Source organism: Schistocerca gregaria, chromosome 11, assembly GCF_023897955.1.
Source record: "Schistocerca gregaria isolate iqSchGreg1 chromosome 11, iqSchGreg1.2, whole genome shotgun sequence".
Classification (NCBI taxonomy): Eukaryota; Metazoa; Arthropoda; class Insecta; order Orthoptera; family Acrididae; genus Schistocerca; species Schistocerca gregaria.
Window position 1 is genome coordinate 11,005,367 of NC_064930.1, and position 20,169 is coordinate 11,025,535.

A 20,169-nucleotide genomic window follows, 5' to 3' on the forward strand; every position below is an offset into this window, starting at 1 on the left:
TCCTCACAGGAGGAAGACGAATTTTGGAAATCAGTTGCGCGTCATGGCCGTATAGCAAACAGTATCTGCGATGGCGAACAATTAGCGAGAGGCGTTATATTAAGAATTACTCTCAGATGTGATTAAGGCGAATGGCGCTGATAAAGCATTTGCCAAAGCGGTACGGCATAAGGTGGGACGAGGCATTCTGAATTACATTTTATAGATGTATTTCTCACAAATGTCTGAGCCTCCCGCGGTCGTCGTCGTCGTCGTCGCCGCCGCCGCTTCTGCAGAATTAGCAAATGGCCATCTTAGCAAATGCGGCGAGGGACACCCTGCCATCGATTCCGACTGCGCAAAGTGTGTGGTCTTGTTTTCCTGTCTATGTTTGGTCGGTCTCGTAAGAGGTTGAATGTAACGAATGGGTGGGAAAGAGTAAGGGGCAGCGGCTGTGTGGAACGAAAACACAATTCCTCAGGGGGTGTGAGCGTTTCGAGATGAATCGTATATAAGTTATACTTGGTCGTCAGTGACCGTGTGGCCTAATGGATAAGGCGTCGGACTTCGGATCCGAAGATTGCAGGTTCGAATCCTGTCACGGTCGTGTTTTTCCAGTTCTGAGAAACAAACATACCGTTTTAATGTAGCAATTGTGCAGTACGAAACCGTCTGAATGTTGCTGTTGACCATTTTGTGCTTGAAGATGGTCTTGAGCTTGAAACACACACAAGAAGACCGGTGTTAACTAGCGAAATGGTCGGCAGAGTGCCCTCACCGCGAGGTTTGACTGGCACTTGCACATCTAAAACAACGTCGGAAAGTAACTCGTTCGGCTTTTGAGTCACGTCAAGTATGTGTGTTAATTTTGACGCCGCTAGCTCTGCAGATTGTCATGCAATTCCTTTACCTCTCAGAAATGATTATGAAATAAAAGTGAAGTACGTGACGAGTGTGACGTCAGGAAAACATTAGGCAGCATGGAGAGATTCTGTATGGGACCAACCAACCCAAACGAGTACTGTGTGATCTGCTACCCAGCAGGTACCCAACGAGGCAGCACGGCTAGCTCAGTCGGTAGAGCATGAGACTCTTAATCATAGGGTCGTGGGTTCGAGCCCTACCCTGGGCGGAACGGAATTTTTCTCCGCTGCAGATGTAAATTACCGATTTTCTGATTAACGTGATGTAATGGAAAGAGCAACTTTAAAATTTGCCTACGTCTCCATCAGTCGCAAGAAAACTGTATTTGAAGGTGAAGGTGATTTAGTAGACATGTGAAAGTCATGTTCTGAAGTGCAGGTGATTTTGTTTGGAGAGAACATCGGCTACGTGTCAGATGTGTAGCCAAGCAGTAATGGGTCGCCATAGCTGCTAATATTAGTCAAAAATATGAAGTGTTGTCAGCTGAAGTCTGATGATTCAGACGACCGTGCGCCGAAGTACGCAAAATTTCCGCTAGGCCGCGCCCCTTTAGCTCAGTGGTAGAGCACTGGTCTAGTAAACCAGGAGTCGTGAGTTCCATCCTCACAGGAGGAAGACGAATATTGGAAATCAGTTGCGCGTCATGGCCGTATAGCAAACAGTATCTGTGATGGCGAACAATTAGCGAGAGGCGTTTTATTAAGAATTACTCTCAGATGTGATTAAGGCGAATGGCGCTGATAAATCATTTGCCAAAGCGGTACGGCATAAGGTGGGACGAGGCATTCTGAATTACATTTTATAGATGTATTTCTCACAAATCTCTGAGCCTCTCACGGTCGTCGTCGTCGTCGTCGTCGTCGTCGTCGTCGTCGTCGTCGTCGCCGCCGCCGCCGCTTCTGCAGAAGTAGCAAATGGCCATCGTAGCAAATGCGGCGAGGGACACCCTGCCATCGATTCCGATTGCGCAAAGTGTGTGGTCTTGTTTTCCTGTCTATGTTTGGTCGGTCTCGTAAGAGGTTGAATGTAACGAATGGGTGGGAAAGAGTAAGGGGCAGCGGCTGTGTGGAACGAAAACACAATTCCTCAGGGGGTGTGAGCGTTTCGAGATGAATCGTATATAAGTTATACTTGGTCGTCAGTGACCGTGTGGCCTAATGGATAAGGCGTCGGACTTCGGATCCGAAGATTGCAGGTTCGAATCCTGTCACGGTCGTGTTTTTCCAGTTCTGAAAAACAAACATACCGCACAGTCTGCCGCCGGCAGTGCTGCGAGGCGGTCACGCGCCAGAGCGTTGCGGGCGAGGCGCGCACGGTGTGTTTGTGTTTACTTCGGCCGCTGTAAGTACCGTTTTCCCTTCTAGACCACCATGGCGCACAACTATCGGAAGAAGACATTACGTTTCAACTTTTGTTCCGACTTTGCCCGACCCAAGGCCCTGGAGGTAGAACGATTTATTCGCGATGAAGTTAAGATACCACCAACGGATCTACTTGGTATCCACTTGTCGATAGTTAGCAGTACCGTCTACGTCAAAATGATCAACGATGCGGCGTGCGACAAGGTGCTTCAAGAGGCAAAACGTGGACTGCGCTCCTGCCATTCCGACGGCAACGTCGGACCCGTTACTGTCGATCACGCAGGTCTCGGCACACGGACGATAAGGATCTTCGAACTGCCGTTCGAACTACCTGCAGACGTCGTCATCGAGGCGCTCCGTCCCTATGGCAACGTTCTGGAACATGTTGCCGAACGATGGGTATAATTTCAGACCTATCCCGTTTTAAACGGTGTTAGACAGGTGCGCATCGATTTGCAGAAACACGTGCCTTCTTATCTACGTATCGGAGGCTGCCGTGCCATTATAATGTACGACGGCCAACCTCGAACCTGTTCCGGTTGCGGGAAAGAAGGTCACCTACGGTCTGAATGCATTCAACGACGTGTCGCGCAGCTCCCGTTGTCGGAAGCGTCCGTCACACCCACTATGACCGCCCTACCGGTCACTTACGCAGCGGCTCTTGCCACGTCTACAGTTTCGTCCAGTCCATCGCCCGTTCCTTCCGATCGGCACGTCCCACCGTCCCAGTCACCTATGGACGGTGCGGACGTCCCACCTGACAACCTTGCCGCCGAACAGGCTCCCGCACCGGACGCTGAGGAGAACAGTACTTCTTCACAACACCTGTTTGACAATTTCATTGTACCCACCGACGCATTCGAACCAGGTCGACGATCTTCCTTGCCGTCGTCCGACACTGAGGAACACGTGCGCAAACAACGCTCGCCACGTAGGCGCAAACGCCGTCGCCGTTCACCCACGGGCTCTCAAAGCGTCGCCACCCGCGACGACGAAGACGACATCCAACCAACCGACATTTCCATGCAGAGGTCGGCGGACAACTTTCACGATGATCAAGACATTTCGCAGGACGGGACCTCTATGTAGGTCGCCACGCACAATGTAACGATCGGTGCGCCGGTTGAGACGCCTGTCTCCCCGCCGAAAACTCCAGATCTCTCTCACCACGACGCAATTCCCATGGACATTGGACGGACCCATGGCATAGGAGCATGGGCCGACGAGATTGAGGAAGATACGCCCCCTCCTCCGGATGAGTTGCCTCCGCCGGACAAGGCTGCCTGTTAACATCAAAAGCGAGGCCCTGCACCTGATGGGACGGGACTTCCTGTCGGAGCCCTCCTCTTACTTGCCTTGGTGATGGTAGATGCGCGTCCACCACCACTGAAACAAACGTATCGGTTTGCCACGCTGAACATCAACATGATCGGCACTGTACCCAAGCTGCAACTCCTATGTCACATGCTTCGGGCCTCTGACGTCGACGTCGCCCTTCTTCAGGAAGTACGCGTTGCCACACTACCACCAGTCTACGGCTACGACTCATACACGTCCACATGTGACCAATCAGGGCGTGGAGTGGCTTTCTACATACGCGAAGGAATCCCACTCAAGGACACGACAATCCTTCCCTGTGGAAGAGGCATGGCTGTTACCATCTTCGACACGCGCGTCATCAATATCTACGCTCCGTCTGGCTCCACGAACCGTCGGCAGCGGTCCACTTTCTTCGGACATGACGTGGCCCCCCTGTTTTCTGGACGCTATGATCGCCTTATCATGGGAGGCGATTTCAACTGTGTCCTCCACCCGCAGGACCAAATGCCTGGTTATTCGCCATGCCCGGCGCTTCTCACCTTAATCGAAGAATTTCACCTAGTGGACGTTTGGGAGAAAATTCATGGCAATACCCCCGGTTTCACCCATTATACAGCACATTCTGCGAGCAGACTGGACCGGTTATATGTCTCTGCCCACCTTGGCAATGACGTCGCCCAAGCTGAACGGTGGCCCCTTGCATTCTCGGACCACTGCGCCGTCATTTGCTCCCTGGCTCTGCCACCTCAGTCAGTGTGGCGCAGCAGAGGTTACTGGAAGCTTAATACCTCCCTCCTTAATGATCCACACTGCCGACAATGTATTGCCACTACGTGGGCGTCTTGCGAAAGACGCCTTCCGCAGTACACATCCACGTTCCATTGGTGGCTCAAATGTGCCAAACCTGCGATCAGAAAGGCCTTCATACAATGTGGCAAGGAAGCAGCAGCATGGCATCGAGACACCACAAATTTTTACTGCGCCGTCCTCCGTGAGCTCGATGCACTCCCTCCATCACCTGACACCCATAGGGAACGACAACGTACCAAAGCTCGTCTCCTCTCTCTTCAACGTGCACGACTGCATGGTGTCGTGGTGCGATCCCGACGACAAGACCTCCTCCACGACGAAACCCCATCCACAATCCATGCCGCATCCGACCACAGTCGTCGACGTCGACTCTTCGTCTCCCACATCACGACCTCCGATGGTGTTCACCACACAACACAGGCGGCGGTGGTGTCTGCCTTTGCTGAACATTATCGCCAATTTTATGATGATGAACAGATGGCGACGCCCATTCCTGATCATCTCCGTCCTTCCCCTGACCGGACACTCACCGTAGCGGAGTCAACGTCCATGATGTCTGCAATCACCGCAGAAGAGGTAGTAGATGCGATCAACAGAGGGGCCAAGAACAAATCACCAGGACCAGATGGTCTCCCAGTGGAGTTTTACCGGGCGTTCACCACGTTGATGCTTCCTCGCTGGACGGAAATGATTCAGGAACTCTTTACTCCATCCTTCCCAATTCCACCTGAATTCGTCACTGGCATTCTGCTACCTGTGCCTAAACCGAAGGGAGGGTCTCATGTCTCTGCATATCGCCCCCTTACACTCCTGAATGCAGACTATAAAATCTATGCACGCCTCTTAGCAGCGCGCATGCGCACCGTCTTACCTACGGTCCTTTCACCTGAGCAGACTGCACGTGGTTGTGGGGCCACCTTACAAACAGCCCTAGGAGAATGCCGTGACCTCATTGCACTGGCGTCGGTTTGTCGCCTTCGTGCAGCACTGGTATCCGTCGATTTCACGAGTGCCTTTGATCGCGTTCGACACCCATTCCTCCTCATGGTGGCGACACATATGGGGTTCCCATTACTTTTTGTCGATGCCATTCGCCGGTTACTACTTCCCGCCGTCTCGATGGTACAAGTCAATGGGAGGCTTGTAGGACCGATTCCTATACGCCGCTCTGTACGTCAAGGATGCCCTATGTCTACTTTACTATATGCCATTGCACTTGAGCCCCTCATCACTGGACTAACCTCTAGACTGCAGGGCCTCACTTTGCGTGACTACACTTTTCACTGTAGGGCTTATGCGGACGATCTCCTCTTTCTCACCTGCTCCTCCACGGAACTCAGTGACGCCATCCAATGGATCCACCAGTATGGACATCTTTCTGGTAGCATTCTTAATGTCCGTAAATCGACTATGATGCACATTGGGCGCGGCCTCCCGGCTATGGTGCCGAACCCACTCCCAGTCAGTACCACCCTTCGTTACTTGGGTATCGAATTTACGAGCTCCACACACCGCACAGTGGCCCTGGCATACCGGCGGCTTTTGCAGTCGATTCGGCACCATGTCCGCGGTCAAGTGCACCGTAACTTAAACCTACTCCAACGTGTGTCCTATGTCAACATGTATGTAGCCCCCAAACTGGTACACGTCGTCCAGATCCTCCCAATGCCGTTACTCCTTGGCCGCCGCATCCAATCAGCCTTTGGATATTTCGTGTCAGCAGGGGCACTTTTCAAAGTCCGCTACAGCACTTTAACATTGCCTCCTGCAAAAGGTGGCCTCGGACTCGTCAACGTGCGGGCACGATCTTCTGCATTCTTTGTCCACACTCTGTTGCGGCACTGGCAGGGGACGGTTCCGTCCTTAACACGTAGTCTCTTAGATATCCTCCGACCAGCTTCTCTCGATCCACCGATCAATGTGGCACCTATTTCTCCATTATTGTACCACGTCGCCAATTGTTTCATAGAACTCAGCTACGTTTGGGCCGATCTTCCAGTCGCCCGTCCTCCCCGTACAAAAGATTATTATCGTTTCTTTATGCTGTCCAACCCTTGCGACCCCATGGTGCTACGGCATCCTGACATTAACTGGCGCACAGTTTGGGGGTGTGTGCATGCACCCTTTTTACCGTCGTCTGTGTCTGCACTCTGGTATGTTTTAGTTTATGGAAAGTTCCCGACTAACAGTCGACTTTATCGCATAGGACTGGCCACCTCCCCACTCTGCCCTGACTGTCAGCTCGAAGACACCGACGAGCACCGTCTTACGTGCCCCCTGAAACAAAACGTATGGCTCCTCATCCAACGAATCGTGGGCTTTTACCTCCGTGCCCCGCCAACGACGGTAACCCCGGATTTCCTGTTGTTGCCCCAGACATTTTACTACCCTCTTGCGAAGCACCATACTCTCATCTGGTTTCGAGGACTGGCTTTAGAATACCTCTTTCAAAATGGTCCGCATACAGTCCTTGACTTCTGGTACAAAGTTGTGACCTCGCATAGCACCCTCACCCAAAAACCATCTTACCGACAAACTTTTGCCGGTTATCTCCGCAGCGTCTTCCTTGACCCCCCTCAAAGCTGGGGTGTATCATACATACCTGTCACATGATGCAACACCCTTATCCACGTTCCCATGCATCGACCAAATACCAAATAAATAAATAAATAAATAAATAAATAAATAATAAAAAATAATTAAAAAAAGACAGAATATGTTATACTTTGTTGTATTTAATGTTTTTTCTTTTTAATGTATTTTTTTTTTTTTTGCTTAACTAACAGTTATTTGTATATGTTTAAATGGAACAGTACCTTGAAGAACTCTTGCATAGTGAATATATATGTACTTTTAGTTTCTTCAATACAAATTATTACAAAAAAGAAACAAAAAAATATGTTATATTTTGTTGTATTTAATGTCATTCTAATAATTAAAAAAAAAAGTTGGTAGAGCACTTAAAAAAAAAAAAAGTCGGTAGAGCATGAGACTCTTAATCATAGGGTCGTGGGTTCGAGCCCTACCCTGGGCGGAACGGAATTTTTCTCCGCTGCAGATGTAAATTACCGATTTTCTGATTAACGTGATGTAATGGAAATAGCAACTTTAAAATTTGCCTACGTCTCAATCAGTCTCAAGAAAACTGTATTTGAAGGTGAAGGTGATTTTGTAGACATGTGAAAGTCATGTTCTGAAGTGCAGGTGGTTTTGTTTGGAGAGAACATCGGCTACGTGTCAGATGTGTATCCAAGCAGTAATGGGTCGCCATAGCTGCAAATATTAGTGAAAAATATGAAGTGTTGTCAGCTGAAGTCTGAAGATTCAGACGACCGTACGGACGAAGTACGCAAAAGTTCCGCTAGGCCGCGCCCCTTTAGCTCAGTGGTAGAGCACTGGTCTAGTAAACCAGGAGTCGTGAGTTCCATCCTCACAGGAGGAAGACGAATTTTGGAAATCAGTTGCGCGTCATGGCCGTATAGCAAACAGTATCTGTGATGGCGAACAATTAGCGAGAGGCGTTTTATTAAGAATTACTCTCAGATGTGATTAAGGCGAATGGCGCTGATAAAGCATTTGCCAAAGCGGTACGGCATAAGGTAGGACGAGGCATTCTGAATTACATTTCATAGATGTATTTCTCACAAATCTCTTAGCCTCCCGCGGTCGTCGTCTTCGTCGTCGTCCTCGTCGTCGCCGCCGCCGCTTCTGCAGAATTAGCAAATGGCCATCGTAGCAAATGCGGCGAGGGACACCCTGCCATCGATTCCGATTGCGCAAAGTGTGTGGTCTTGTTTTCCTGTCTATGTTTGGTCGGTCTCGTAAGAGGTTGAATGTAACGAATGGGTGGGAAAGAGTAAGGGGCAGCGGCTGTGTGGAACGAAAACACAATTCCTCAGGGGGTGTGAGCGTTTCGAGATGAATCGTATATAAGTTATACTTGGTCGTCAGTGACCGTGTGGCCTAATGGATATGGCGTCGGACTTCGGATCCGAAGATTGCAGGTTCGAATCCTGTCACGGTCGTGTTTTTCCAGTTCTGAGAAACAAACATACCGTTTTAATGTAGCAATTGTGCAGTACGAAACCGTCTGAATGTTGCTGTTGACCATTTTGTGCTTGGAGATGGTCTTGAGCTTGAAACACACACAAGAAGACCGGTTTTAACTAGCGAAATGGTCGGCAGAGTGCCCTCACCGCGAGGTTTGACTGGCACTTGCACATCTAAAACAACGTCGGAAAGTAACTCGTTCGGCTTTTGAGTCACGTCAAGTATGTGTGTTAATTTTGACGCCGCTAGCTCTGCAGATTGTCATGCAATTCCTTTACCTCTCAGAAATGATTATGAAATAAAAGTGAAGTACGTGACGAGTGTCGTTAGGAAAACATTAGGCAGCATGGAGAGATTCTGTATGGGACCAACCAACCCAAACGAGTACTGTGTGATCTGCTACCCAGGAGGTACCCAACGAGGCAGCACGGCTAGCTCAGTCGGTAGAGCATGAGACTCTTAATCATAGGGTCGTGGGTTCGAGCCCTACCCTGGGCGGAACGGAATTTTTCTCCGCTGCAGATGTAAATTACCGATTTTCTGATTAACGTGATGTAATGGAAAGAGCAACTTTAAAATTTGCCTACGTCTCAATCAGTCACAAGAAAACTGAAAGTGAAGGTGATTTTGTAGACATGTGAAAGTCTTGTTCTGAAGTGCAGGTGGTTTTGTTTGGAGAGAACATCGGCTAAGTGTCAGATGTGTAGCCAAGCAGTAATGGGTCGCCATAGCTGCTAATATTAGTCAAAAATATGAAGTATTGTCAGCTGAAGTCTGATGATTCAGACGACCGTGCGGCGAAGTACGCAAAAGTTCCGCTAGGCCGCGCCTCTTTAGCTCAGTGGTAGAGCACTGGTCTAGTAAACCTGGAGTCGTGAGTTTCATCCTTACAGGAGGAAGACGAATTTTGGAAATCAGTTGCGCGTCATGGCCGTATAGCAAACAGTATCTGTGATGGCGAACAATTAGCGAGAGGCGTTTTATTAAGAATTACTCGCAGATGTGATTAAGGCGAATGGCGCTGATAAAGCATTTGCCAAAGCGGTACTTCATAAGGTGGGACGAGGCATTCTGAATTACATTTTATAGATGTATTTCTCACAAATCTCTGAGCCTCCCGCGGTCGTCGTCGTCGTCGTCGTCGTCGTCGTCGTCGCCGCCGCCGCTTCTGCAGAATTAGCAAATGGCCATCGTAGCAAATGCGGCGAGGGACACCCTGCCATCGATTCCGATTGCGCAAAGTGTGTGGTCTTGTTTTCCTGTCTATGTTTGGTCGGTCTCGTAAGAGGTTGAATGTAACGAATGGATGGGAAAGAGTAAGGGGCAGCGGCTGTGTGGAACGAAAACACAATTCCTCAGGGGGTGTGAGCGTTTCGAGATGAATCGTATATAAGTTATACTTGGTCGTCAGTGACCGTGTGGCCTAATGGATAAGGCGTCGGACTTCGGATCCGAAGATTGCAGGTTCGAATCCTGTCACGGTCGTGTTTTTCCAGTTCTGAGAAACAAACATACCGTTTTAATGTAGCAATTGTGCAGTACGAAACCGTCTGAATGTTGCTGTTGACCATTTTGTGCTTGGAGATGGTCTTGAGCTTGAAACACACACAAGAAGACCGGTGTTAACTAGCGAAATGGTCGGCAGAGTGCCCTCACCGCGAGGTTTGACTGGCACTTGCACATCTAAAACAACGTCGGAAAGTAACTCGTTCGGCTTTTGAGTCACGTCAAGTATGTGTGTTAATTTTGACGCCGCTAGCTCTGCAGATTGTCATGCAATTCCTTTACCTCTCAGAAATGATTATGAAATAAAAGTGAAGTACGTGACGAGTGTGACGTTAGGAAAACATTAGGCAGCATGGAGAGATTCTGTATGGGACCAACCAACCCAAACGAGTACTGTGTGATCTGCTACCCAGCAGATACCCAACGAGGCAGCACGGCTAGCTCAGTCGGTAGAGCATGAGACTCTTAATCATAGGGTCGTGGGTTCGAGCCCTACCCTGGGCAGAACGGAATTTTTCTCCGCTGCAGATGTAAATTACCGATTTTCTGATTAACGTGATGTAATGGAAATAGCAACTTTAAAATTTGCCTACGTCTCAATCAGTCGCAAGAAGACTGTATTTGAAGGTGAAGGTGATTTTGTAGACGTGTGAAAGTCATGTTCTGAAGTGCAGGTGGTTTTGTTTGGAGAGAACATCGGCTACGTGTCAGATGTGTATCCAAGCAGTAATGGGTCGCCATAGCTGCAAATATTAGTGAAAAATATGAAGTGTTGTCAGCTGAAGTCTGAAGATTCAGACGACCGTACGGACGAAGTAAGCAAAAGTTCCGCTAGGCCGCGCCTCTTTAGCTCAGTGGTAGAGCACTGGTCTAGTAAACCAGGAGTCGTGAGTTCCATCCTCACAGGAAGAAGACGAATTTTGGAAATCAGTTGCGCGTCATGGCCGTATAGCAAACAGTATCTGTGATGGCGAACAATTAGCGTGAGGAGTTTTACTAAGAATTACTCTCAGATGTGATTAAGGCGAATGTCGCTGATAAAGCATTTGCCAAAGCGGTACGGCATAAGGTGGGACGAGGCAGTGTGAATTACATTTTATAGATGTATTTCTCACAAATCGCTGAGCCTCTCGCGGTCGTCGTCGTCGTCGTCGTCGCCGCCACCGCTTCTGCAGAAGTAGCAAATGGCCATCGTAGCAAATGCGGCGAGGGACACCTTGCCATCGATTCCGATTGCGCAAAGTGTGTGGTCTTGTATTCCTGTCTATGTTTGGTCGGCCTCGTAAGAGGTTGAATGTAACGAATGGGTGGGAAAGAGTAAGGGGCAGCGGCTGTGTGGAACGAAAACACAATTCCTCAGGGGGTGTGAGCGTTTCGAGATAAGTCGTATATAAGTTACACTCGGTTGTCAGTGACCGTGTGGCCTAATGGATAGGGCGTCGGACTTCGGATCCGAAGATTGCAGGTTTGAATCCTGTCACGGTCGTGTTTTTCCAGTTCTGAGAAACAAACATACCGTTTTAATGTAGCAATTGTGCAGTACGAAACCGTCTGAATGTTGCTGTTGACCATTTTGTGCTTGAAGATGGTCTTGAGCTGGAAACACACACAAGAAGACCGGTGTTAACTAGCGAAATGGTCGGCAGAGTGCCCTCACCGCGAGGTTTGACTGGCACTTGCACATCTAAAACAACGTCGGAAAGTAACTCGTTCGGCTTTTGAGTCACGTCAAGTATGTGTGTTAATTTTGACGCCGCTAGCTCTGCAGATTGTCATGCAATTCCTTTACCTCTCAGAAATGATTATGAAATAAAAGTGAAGTACGTGACGAGTGTGACGTTAGGAAAACATTAGGCAGCATGGAGAGATTCTGTAGGGGACCAACCAACCCAAACGAGTACTGTGTGATCTGCTACCCAGCAGGTACCCAACGAGGCAGCACGGCTAGCTCAGTCGGTAGAGCATGAGACTCTTAATCATAGGGTCGTGGGTTCGAGCCCCACCCTGGGCGGAACGGAATTTTTCTCCGCTGCAGATGTAAATTACCGATTTTCTGATTAACGTGATGTAATGGAAACAGCAACTTTAAAATTTGCCTACGTCTCAATCAGTCGCAAGAAAACTGTATTTGAAGGTGAAGGTGATTTTGTAGACATGTGAAAGTCATGTTCTGAAGTGCAGGTGGTTTTGTTTGGAGAGAACATCGGCTACGTGTCAGATGTGTAGCCAAGCAGTAATGGGTCGCCATAGCTGCTAATATTAGTCAAAAATATGAAGTGTTGTCAGCTGAAGTCTGATGATTCAGACGACCGTGCGGCGAAGTACGCAAAAGTTCCGCTAGGCCGCGCCTCTTTAGCTCAGTGGTAGAGCACTGGTCTAGTAAACCAGGAGTCGTGAGTTCCATCCTTACAGGAGGAAGACGAATTTTGGAAATCAGTTGCGCGTCATGGCCGTATAGCAAACAGTATCTGTGATTGCGAACAATTAGCGAGAGGCGTTTTATTAAGAATTACTCTCAGATGTGATTAAGGCGAATGGCGCTGATAAAGCATTTGCCAAAGCGGTACGGCATAAGGTGGGACGAGGCATTCTGAATTACATTTTATAGATGTATTTCTCACAAATCTCTGAGCCTCTCGCGGTCGTCGTCGTCGTCGTCGTCGTCGCCGCCGCCGCTTCTGCAGAATTAGCAAATGGCCATCGTAGCAAATGCGGCGAGGGACACCCTGCCATCGATTCCGATTGCGCAAAGTGTGTGGTCTTGTTTTCCTGTCTATGTTTGGTCGGTCTCGTAAGAGGTTGAATGTAACGAATGGGTGGGAAAGAGTAAGGGGCAGCGGCTGTGTGGAACGAAAACACAATTCCTCAGGGGGTGTGAGCGTTTCGAGATGAATCGTATAAAAGTTATACTTGGTCGTCAGTGACCGTGTGGCCTAATGGATAAGGCGTCGGACTTCGGATCCGAAGATTGCAGGTTCGAATCCTGTCACGGTCCTGTTTTTCCAGTTGTGAGAAACAAACATACCGTTTTAATGTAGCAATTGTGCAGTACAAAACCGTCTGAATGTTGCTGTTGACCATTTTGTGCTTGGAGATGGTCTTGAGCTTGAAACACACACAAGAAGACCGGTGTTAACTAGCGAAATGGTCGGCAGAGTGCCCTCACCGCGAGGTTTGACTGGCACTTGCACATCTAAAACAACGTCGGAAAGTAACTCGTTCGGCTTTTGAGTCACGTCAAGTATGTGTGTTAATTTTGACGCCGCTAGCTCTGCAGATTGTCATGCAATTCCTTTACCTCTCAGAAATGATTATGAAATAAAAGTGAAGTACGTGACGAGTGTGACGTTAGGAAAACATTAGGCAGCATGGAGAGATTCTGTATGGGACCAACCAACCCAAACGAGTACTGTGTGATCTGCTACCCAGCACGTACCCAACGAGGCAGCACGGCTAGCTCAGTCAGTAGAGCATGAGACTCTTAATCATAGGGTCGTGGGTTCGAGCCCTACCCTGGGCGGAACGGAATTTTTCTCCGCTGCAGATGTAAATTACCGATTTTCTGATTAACGTGATGTAATGGAAATAGCAACTTTAAAATTTGCCTACGTCTCAATCAGTCGCAAGAAAACTGTATTTGAAGGTGAAGGTGATTTTTTAGACATGTGAAAGTCATGTTCTGAAGTGCAGGTGGTTTTGTTTGGAGAGAACATCGGCTACGTGTCAGATGTGTAGCCAAGCAGTAATGGGTCGCCATAGCTGCTAATATTAGTCAAAAATATGAAGTGTTGTCAGCTGAAGTCTGATGATTCAGACGACCGTGCGGCGAAGTACGCAAAAGTTCCGCTAGGCCGCGACTCTTTAGCTCAGTGGTAGAGCACTGGTCTAGTAAACCAGGAGTCGTGAGTTCCACCCTTACAGGAGGAAGACGAATTTTGGAAATCAGTTGCGCGTCATGGCCGTATAGCAAACAGTATCTGTGATGGCGAACAATTAGCGAGAGGCGTTTTATTAAGAATTACTCTCAGATGTGATTAAGGCGAATGGCGCTTATAAAGCATTTGCTAAAGCGGTATGGCATAAGGTGGGACGAGGCATTCTGAACTACATTTTATAGATGTATTTCTCACAAATGTCTGAGCCTCTCGCGGTCGTCGTCATCGTCGTCGTCGTCGCCGCCGCCGCCGCCGCTTCTGCAGAATTAGCAAATGGCCATCGTAGCAAATGCGGCGAGGGACACCCTGCCATCGATTCCGATTGCGCAAAGTGTGTGGTCTTGTTTTCCTGTCTATGTTTGGTCGGTCTCGTAAGAGGTTGAATGTAACGAATGGGTGGGAAAGAGTAAGGGGCAGCGGCTGTGTGGAACGAAAACACAATTCCTCAGGGGGTGTGAGCGTTTCGAGATGAATCGTATATAAGTTATACTTGGTCGTCAGTGACCGTGTGGCCTAATGGATAAGGCGTCGGACTTCGGATCCGAAGATTGCAGGTTCGAATCCTGTCACGGTCCTGTTTTTCCAGTTCTGAGAAACAAACATACCGTTTTAATGTAGCAATTGTGCAGTACAAAACCGTCTGAATGTTGCTGTTGACCATTTTGTGCTTGGAGATGGTCTTGAGCTTGAAACACACACAAGAAGACCGGTGTTAACTAGCGAAATGGTCGGCAGAGTGCCCTCACCGCGAGGTTTGACTGGCACTTGCACATCTAAAACAACGTCGGAAAGTAACTCGTTCGGCTTTTGAGTCACGTCAAGTATGTGTGTTAATTTTGACGCCGCTAGCTCTGCAGATTGTCATGCAATTCCTTTACCTCTCAGAAATGATTATGAAATAAAAGTGAAGTACGTGACGAGTGTGACGTTAGGAAAACATTAGGCAGCATGGAGAGATTCTGTATGGGACCAACCAACCCAAACGAGTACTGTGTGATCTGCTACCCAGCACGTACCCAACGAGGCAGCACGGCTAGCTCAGTCGGTAGAGCATGAGACTCTTAACCATAGGGTCGTGGGTTCGAGCCCTACCCTGGGCGGAACGGAATTTTTCTCCGCTGCAGATGTAAATTACCGATTTTCTGATTAACGTGATGTAATGGAAATAGCAACTTTAAAATTTCCCTACGTCTCAATCAGTCGCAAGAAAACTGTATTTGAAGGTGAAGGTGATTTTGTAGACATGTGAAAGTCATGTTCTGAAGTGCAGGTGGTTTTGTTTGGAGAGAACATCGGCTACGTGTCAGATGTGTAGCCAAGCAGTAATGGGTCGCCATAGCTGCTAATATTAGTCAAAAATATGAAGTGTTGTCAGCTGAAGTCTGATGATTCAGACGACCGTGCGGCGAAGTACGCAAAAGTTCCGCTAGGCCGCGCCTCTTTAGCTCAGTGGTAGAGCACTGGTCTAGTAAACCAGGAGTCGTGAGTTCCATCCTTACAGGAGGAAGACGAATTTTGGAAATCAATTGCGCGTCATGGCCGTATAGCAAACAGTATCTGTGATGGCGAACAATTAGCGAGAGGCGTTTTATTAAGAATTACTCTCAGATGTGATTAAGGCGAATGGCGCTGATAAAGCATTTGCCAAAGCGGTACGGCATAAGGTGGGACGAGGCATTCTGAATTACATTTTATAGATGTATTTCTCACAAATGTCTGAGCCTCTCGCGGTCGTCGTCATCGTCGTCGTCGCCGCCGCCGCCGCTTCTGCAAAATTAGCAAATGGCCATCGATTCCGATTGCGCAAAGTGTGTGGTCTTGTTTTCCTGTCTATGTTTGGTCGGTCTCGTAAGAGGTTGAATGTAACGAATGGGTGGGAAAGAGTAAGGGGCAGCGCCTGTGTGGAACGAAAACACAATTCCTCAGGGGGTGTGAGCGTTTCGAGATGAATCGTATATAAGTTACACTTGGTCGTCAGTGTCCGTGTGGCCTAATGGATAAGGCGTCGGACTTCGGATCCGAAGACTGCAGGTTCGAATCCTGTCACGGTCCTGTTTTTCCAGTTCTGAGAAACAAACATACCGTTTTAATGTAGCAATTGTGCAGTACAAAACCATTTGAATGTTGCTGTTGACCATTTTCTGCTTGGAGATGGTCTTGAGCTTGAAACACACACAAGAAGACCGGTGTTAACTAGCGAAATGGTCGGCAGAGTGCCCTCACCGCGAGGTTTGACTGGCACTTGCACATCTAAAACAACGTCGGAAAGTAACTCGTTCGGCTTTTGAGTCACGTCAAGTATGTGTGTTAATTTTGACGCCGCTAGCTCTGCAGATTGTCATGCAATTCCTTTACCTCTCAGAAATGATTATGAAATAAAAGTGAAGTACGTGACGAGTGTCGTTAGGAAAACATTAGGCAGCATGGAGAGATTCTGTATGGGACCAACCAACCCAAACGAGTACTGTGTGATCTGCTACCCAGCACGTACCCAACGAGGCAGCACGGCTAGCTCAGTCGGTAGAGCATGAGACTCTTAATCATAGGGTCGTGGTTTCGAGCCCTACCCTGGGCGGAACGGAATTTTTCTCCGCTGCAGATGTAAATTACCGATTTTCTGATTAACGTGATGTAATGGAAATAGCAACATTAAAATTTGCCTACGTCTCAATCAGTCGCAAGAAAACTGTATTTGAAGGTGATGGTGATTTTTTAGACATGTGAAAGTCATGTTCTGAAGTGCAGGTGGTTTTGTTTGGAGAGAACATCGGCTACGTGTCAGATGTGTAGCCAAGCAGTAATGGGTCGCCATAGCTGCTAATATTAGTCAAAAATATGAAGTGTTGTCAGCTGAAGTCTGATGATTCAGACGACCGTGCGGCGAAGTACGCAAAAGTTCCGCTAGGCCGCGCCTCTTTAGCTCAGTGGTAGAGCACTGGTCTAGTAAACCAGGAGTCGTGACTTCCATCCTTACAGGAGGAAGACGAATTTTGGAAATCAGTTGCGCGTCATGGCCGTATAGCAAACAGTATCTGTGATGGCGAACAATTAGCGAGAGGCGTTTTATTAAGAATTACTCTCAGATGTGATTAAGGCGAATGGCGCTGATAAAGCATTTGCCAAAGCGGTACAGCATAAGGTGGGACGAGGCATTCTGAATTACATTTTATAGATGTATTTCTCACAAATCTCTGAGCCTCTCGAGGTCGTCGTCGTCGTAGTCGTCGTCGTCGCCGCCGCCGCTTCTGCAGAATTAGCAAATGGCCATCGTAGCAAATGCGGCGAGGGACACCCTGCCATCGATTCCGATTGCGCAAAGTGTGTGGTCTTGTTTTCCTGTCTATGTTTGGTCGGTCTCGTAAGAGGTTGAATGTAACGAATGGGTGGGAAAGAGTAAGGGGCAGCGGCTGTGTGGAAGGAAAACACAATTCCTCAGGGGGTGTGAGCGTTTCGAGATGAATCGTATATAAGTTATACTTGGTCGTCAGTGACCGTGTGGCCTAATGGATAAGGCGTCGGACTTCGGATCCGAAGATTGCAGCTTCGAATCCTGTCACAGTCGTGTTTTTCCAGTCCTGAGAAACAAACATACCGTTTTAATGTAGCAATTGTGCAGTACAAAACCGTCTGAATGTTGCTGTTGACCATTTTGTGCTTGGAGATGGTCTTGAGCTTGAAACACACACAAGAAGACCGGTGTTAACTAGCGAAATGGTCGGCAGAGTGCCCTCACCGCGAGGTTTGACTGGCACTTGCACATCTAAAACAACTTCGGAAAGTAACTCGTTCGGCTTTTGAGTCACGTCAAGTATGTGTGTTAATTTTGACGCCGCAAGCTCTGCAGATTGTCATGCAATTCCTTTACCTCTCAGAAATGATTATGAAATAAAAGTGAAGTACGTGACGAGTGTGACGTTAGGAAAACATTAGGCAGCATGGAGAGATTCTGTATGGGACCAACCAACCCAAACGAGTACTGTGTGATCTGCTACCCAGCACGTACCCAACGAGGCAGCACGGCTAGCTCAGTGGGTAGAGCATGAGACTCTTAATCATAGGGTCGTGGGTTCGAGCCCTACCCTGGGCGGAATGGAATTTTTCTCAGCTGCAGATGTAAATTACCGATTTTCTGATTAACGTGATGTAATGGAAATAGCAACTTTAAAATTTGCCTACGTCTCAATCAGTCGCAAGAAAACTGTATTTGAAGGTGAAGGTGATTTTTTAGACATGTGAAAGTCATGTTCTGAAGTGCAGGTGGTTTTGTTTGGAGAGAACATCGGCTACGTGTCAGATGTGTAGCCAAGCAGTAATGGGTCGCCATAGCTGCTAATATTAGTCAAAAATATGAAGTGTTGTCAGCTGAAGTCTGATAATTCAGACGACCGTGCGGCGAAGTACGCAAAAGTTCCGCTAGGCCGCGCCTCTTTAGCTCAGTGGTAGAGCACTGGTCTAGTAAACCAGGAGTCGTGAGTTCCATCCTTACAGGAGGAAGACGAATTTTGGAAATCAGTTGCGCGTCATGGCCGTATAGCAAACAGTATCTGTGATGGCGAACAATTAGCGAGAGGCGTTTTATTAAGAATTACTCTCAGATGTGATTAAGGCAAATGGCGCTGATAAAGCATTTGCCAAAGCGGTACGGCATAAGGTGGGACGAGGCATTCTGAATTACATTTTATAGATGTATTTCTCACAAATGTCTGAGCCTCTCGCGGTCGTCGTCATCGTCGTCGTCGTCGTCGCCGCCGCCGCCGCTTCTGCAGAATTAGCAAATGGCCATCGTTGCAAATGCGGCGAGGGACACCCTGCCATCGATTCCGATTGCGCAAAGTGTGTGGTCTTGTTTTCCTGTCTATGTTTGGTCGGTCTCGTAAGAGGTTGAATGTAACGAATGGGTGGGAAAGAGTAAGGGGCAGCGGCTGTGTGGAACGAAAACACAATTCCTCAGGGGGTGTGAGCGTTTCGAGATGAATCGTATATAAGTTATACTTGGTCGTCAGTGACCATGTGGCCTAATGGATAAGGCGTCGGACTTCGGATCCGAAGATTGCAGGTTCGAATCCTGTCACAGTCGTGTTTTTCCAGTCCTGAGAAACAAACATACCGTTTTAATGTAGCAATTGTGCAGTACAAAACCGTCTGAATGTTGCTGTTGACCATTTTGTGCTTGGAGATGGTCTTGAGCTTGAAACACACACAAGAAGACCGGTGTTAACTAGCGAAATGGTCGGCAGAGTGCCCTCACCGCGAGGTTTGACTGGCACTTGCACATCTAAAACAACTTCGGAAAGTAACTCGTTCGGCTTTTGAGTCACGTCAAGTATGTGTGTTAATTTTGACGCCGCAAGCTCTGCAGATTGTCATGCAATTCCTTTACCTCTCAGAAATGATTATGAAATAAAAGTGAAGTACGTGACGAGTGTGACGTTAGGAAAACATTAGGCAGCATGGAGAGATTCTGTATGGGACCAACCAACCCAAACGAGTACTGTGTGATCTGCTACCCAGCACGTACCCAACGAGGCAGCACGGCTAGCTCAGTGGGTAGAGCATGAGACTCTTAATCATAGGGTCGTGGGTTCGAGCCCTACCCTGGGCGGAATGGAATTTTTCTCAGCTGCAGATGTAAATTACCGATTTTCTGATTAACGTGATGTAATGGAAATAGCAACTTTAAAATTTGCCTACGTCTCAATCAGTCGCAAGAAAACTGTATTTGAAGGTGAAGGTGATTTTTTAGACATGTGAAAGTCATGTTCTGAAGTGCAGGTGGTTTTGTTTGGAGAGAACATCGGCTACGTGTCAGATGTGTAGCCAAGCAGTAATGGGTCGCCATAGCTGCTAATATTAGTCAAAAATATGAAGTGTTGTCAGCTGAAGTCTGATAATTCAGACGACCGTGCGGCGAAGTACGCAAAAGTTCCGCTAGGCCGCGCCTCTTTAGCTCAGTGGTAGAGCACTGGTCTAGTAAACCAGGAGTCGTGAGTTCCATCCTTACAGGAGGAAGACGAATTTTGGAAATCAGTTGCGCGTCATGGCCGTATAGCAAACAGTATCTGTGATGGCGAACAATTAGCGAGAGGCGTTTTATTAAGAATTACTCTCAGATGTGATTAAGGCGAATGGCGCTGATAAAGCATTTGCCAAAGCGGTACGGCATAAGGTGGGACGAGGCATTCTGAATTACATTTTATAGATGTATTTCTCACAAATGTCTGAGCCTCTCGCCGTCGTCGTCGTCTTCGCCGCCGCCGCCGCCGCTTCTGCAGAATTAGCAAATG

At 48.1% G+C, this 20,169-nt stretch overlaps 12 non-coding genes across 12 annotated transcripts; all 12 read left to right on the plus strand.

Moving 5' to 3' along the window:
- The first annotated feature begins 513 nt into the window (after positions 1-513).
- Positions 514-586, plus strand: Trnar-ucg (transfer RNA arginine (anticodon UCG)). Its single transcript has one exon. It is a non-coding gene; the product is annotated as a tRNA-Arg (tRNA).
- Positions 587-2,046: 1,460 nt separating this feature from the next.
- Positions 2,047-2,119, plus strand: Trnar-ucg (transfer RNA arginine (anticodon UCG)). Its single transcript has one exon. It is a non-coding gene; the product is annotated as a tRNA-Arg (tRNA).
- A 6,227-nt stretch (positions 2,120-8,346) lies between these two features.
- Positions 8,347-8,419, plus strand: Trnar-ucg (transfer RNA arginine (anticodon UCG)). The gene has a single exon. It is a non-coding gene; the product is annotated as a tRNA-Arg (tRNA).
- Positions 8,420-9,856: 1,437 nt separating this feature from the next.
- Trnar-ucg (transfer RNA arginine (anticodon UCG)) lies at positions 9,857-9,929 on the plus strand. Its single transcript has one exon. It is a non-coding gene; the product is annotated as a tRNA-Arg (tRNA).
- A 452-nt stretch (positions 9,930-10,381) lies between these two features.
- On the plus strand, positions 10,382-10,454 carry Trnak-cuu (transfer RNA lysine (anticodon CUU)). Its single transcript has one exon. It is a non-coding gene; the product is annotated as a tRNA-Lys (tRNA).
- Positions 10,455-11,363: 909 nt separating this feature from the next.
- Positions 11,364-11,436, plus strand: Trnar-ucg (transfer RNA arginine (anticodon UCG)). The gene has a single exon. It is a non-coding gene; the product is annotated as a tRNA-Arg (tRNA).
- Positions 11,437-11,888: 452 nt separating this feature from the next.
- On the plus strand, positions 11,889-11,961 carry Trnak-cuu (transfer RNA lysine (anticodon CUU)). Its single transcript has one exon. It is a non-coding gene; the product is annotated as a tRNA-Lys (tRNA).
- Positions 11,962-12,872: 911 nt separating this feature from the next.
- Trnar-ucg (transfer RNA arginine (anticodon UCG)) lies at positions 12,873-12,945 on the plus strand. The gene has a single exon. It is a non-coding gene; the product is annotated as a tRNA-Arg (tRNA).
- A 1,442-nt stretch (positions 12,946-14,387) lies between these two features.
- Trnar-ucg (transfer RNA arginine (anticodon UCG)) lies at positions 14,388-14,460 on the plus strand. Its single transcript has one exon. It is a non-coding gene; the product is annotated as a tRNA-Arg (tRNA).
- A 1,404-nt stretch (positions 14,461-15,864) lies between these two features.
- Trnar-ucg (transfer RNA arginine (anticodon UCG)) lies at positions 15,865-15,937 on the plus strand. The gene has a single exon. It is a non-coding gene; the product is annotated as a tRNA-Arg (tRNA).
- Positions 15,938-17,374: 1,437 nt separating this feature from the next.
- On the plus strand, positions 17,375-17,447 carry Trnar-ucg (transfer RNA arginine (anticodon UCG)). Its single transcript has one exon. It is a non-coding gene; the product is annotated as a tRNA-Arg (tRNA).
- Positions 17,448-18,889: 1,442 nt separating this feature from the next.
- On the plus strand, positions 18,890-18,962 carry Trnar-ucg (transfer RNA arginine (anticodon UCG)). Its single transcript has one exon. It is a non-coding gene; the product is annotated as a tRNA-Arg (tRNA).
- The last annotated feature ends 1,207 nt before the right edge of the window (positions 18,963-20,169 follow it).